This window comes from Gekko japonicus, unplaced genomic scaffold (assembly GCF_001447785.1).
Source record: "Gekko japonicus isolate JY-2015 unplaced genomic scaffold, Gekko_japonicus_V1.1 scaffold1480, whole genome shotgun sequence".
Taxonomy (NCBI): domain Eukaryota; kingdom Metazoa; phylum Chordata; class Lepidosauria; order Squamata; family Gekkonidae; genus Gekko; species Gekko japonicus.
In genome coordinates, this window is record NW_015170930.1 from 399,515 (window position 1) to 402,017 (window position 2,503).

Consider the following 2,503-nt stretch of genomic DNA (forward strand, 5'->3'; position numbering starts at 1 on the left):
GCAATGAGGGTGAATACCTGTCCAATGCAACACAGGAGTTCCAGAGAGAGCAAGGGATCGAACACCTGAGAACAGTTCCCTACAACCCTGAGTAGAATGGCACTGCAGAGAAGAAAAACCAGACTCTCCTAGCCATGGTGAAGTATATGCTTAGGGATGTGGCCCTTCCAAACCACTTCTAAGGGGAAAGCATCATAACTGCAACATATATAGACAACAGGTTACCCACAAAAACTACAGATGATTCCATAAGAACTGTGGCATGGCTACAAGGTAAGCATAAGACACTTAAGAGTATTTGGGAGTAAGGGCTATGCATTCATCCCAAAAGAAAAGAAGTCTAAATTAGATGATCAGGCCTTGGAAGGAATAACGGTTGGGTATTCAGCTAAAAGCAAAGGCTACACAATTGTAGATCCAAACACAAACAAGATAGCTATCAGCAGATCCATGTACTTTGATGAAAGTGAGAGAACCCCAGCTTCAGAGGGGGCCAATGCTGAGGTGGACAGGCAAATTGTATGTCCTGATGTGTCCTGAAGGAAGAAAAGGCAATAGATCCTGAAATTACACTGATTGATGGGGCAACCTCCCAGATGATTCTGACCAAGGTGAGCCCACAGAGGTTGCATTGAGGCAATCAATGTGCTCTAACAGAGGTGTTCCAGCCCCAAGACTGTCATACCTCGCAGAAATGGCGGAAGTACCATAACCATCATGGGAAGAAGTATCCCAGCTGACACCACAAGGGGCTCAGAAGTGGAAACATGCTGCATGTGAGGAGCTTGCAACTCTACAAAAGAACAACACATGGACACTTACAGAGCTAACTCAAGGGAGGACAGCTACAGGATGTAAGTGGGCTTTCAAACTGAAACATGGTGCAGAAGGTGAGATTCAGCACTACAAAGCCAGACTAGCAGTGAAAGGATACTCACAGAAATATGATGAGGACTATGATGAGTCTTTTGCACCAGTTGTTAAAAATACAACAGCACGAACACTCTTAAGCATTGCTGCAAGTAAGGGAATGAAAGCTGAGCACCTTGACGTGAAGACTGCATTCCTGCATGGAAAATTAGAAAAGGAGATTTGCATGCAGCAACCACATAGATTCATAGAGAACTTCATAAAAGTATATATGGACTGAAACAGGCTGCTAGAGCTTGGAACGCGAAACTGAATGATATGCTACTCCAAGCAGACTTCAAGAGAAGCAAATTTGATCCTTGCCTGTATGCCAAACACAAAGATGGCAAGTGAACCTACACCAGCTTATGTTGAGAATCCTATCCTAGCGCCTGAAGACCCAGATAACAGCAAACAAATAGTGCATCATCCGAACCAGCAAGCTGAAATAAAACAACTGGGAAACATCATTATACATTATCTAGGAATTCAAGTACAAAGAGAGGAAGATGGAAGTTTTCTTATCAACCAAGAACTGATCAAATGGCAAGAGCCAGCTCTGCACCAACTCCTATGGAAATGAGCTACAGCAAGTAATGAGATGACACCCAAGAGTCGCCTACCAACAAAGGTATTGTGAAATCCTAGGTAAACTTCTTTACATTAGCACACTGACCAGACCAGATACAAGTACTGCAGTAGGATTACTGTGTAGAAAGACTAAGAAACTAACAAAGACTGGAACACAGTTAAGAGACTTGTACGATACCTAAAGGGTACCACAGACCTTAAGCTGAAACTACCAGCCAATGACAGCCCTAAACTAGTGGCATATGTAGATACTTATGGGGGAGGAGACCTGGAAGAGAGAAAATCCACCAGTGGCCACATATTATTCTTTGGAGAAGGAGCCATAAGCTGATCAAGTAAGAAGCAAGATATGGTAACGGCATCCACCACAGAAGCAGAATTCATATCAGCAGTACAAAGTTGTCAAGAAATAAATTGGCTGCGCCAGCTACTGACAGATCTAGGCATAGATGTATATACCACAGGCCATAGAAGACAACAAAAGTTGCATCCAACTGTCTAAGCAAGAGAATGCGAACATGTGACCAAGCAAATCAACATAGAATATCACCTAGTGAGAGAGTTGCAAAAGGAAGACATCATCGTACTGAACTATGGTCCAACGAATGAAATGATTGCAGATACTTTCACTAAGCCACTCTCTAGACTTAGCTTTGAAGATCTAAGAGAGAAGATGAATCTTATTAACTGAGTCATGAGACATTGAGAGGGGATATTGGAAGTGGAGGAGTGTATGCTGTCCCCTGCCTCAGACTTCAGAGACAGCCCCATAGATTTAGAGACAGATAGAGAGGTCCAGACACACAGAGCATCCTTTCCTTCCTGCTATCTGATACTATCCCTTTGAAGTAGAATACTATTCTTAGGGATGAGATTTTCTTCTTTCCTTAACACATCTCTCTCTCTCACATACACAAATAAGGAGCACACTCTCCATCTTTGGTGCCATGGATGCAGGACATACATTCTCCATCTGCATCCATCACAGCTAGTTAGATTAGAT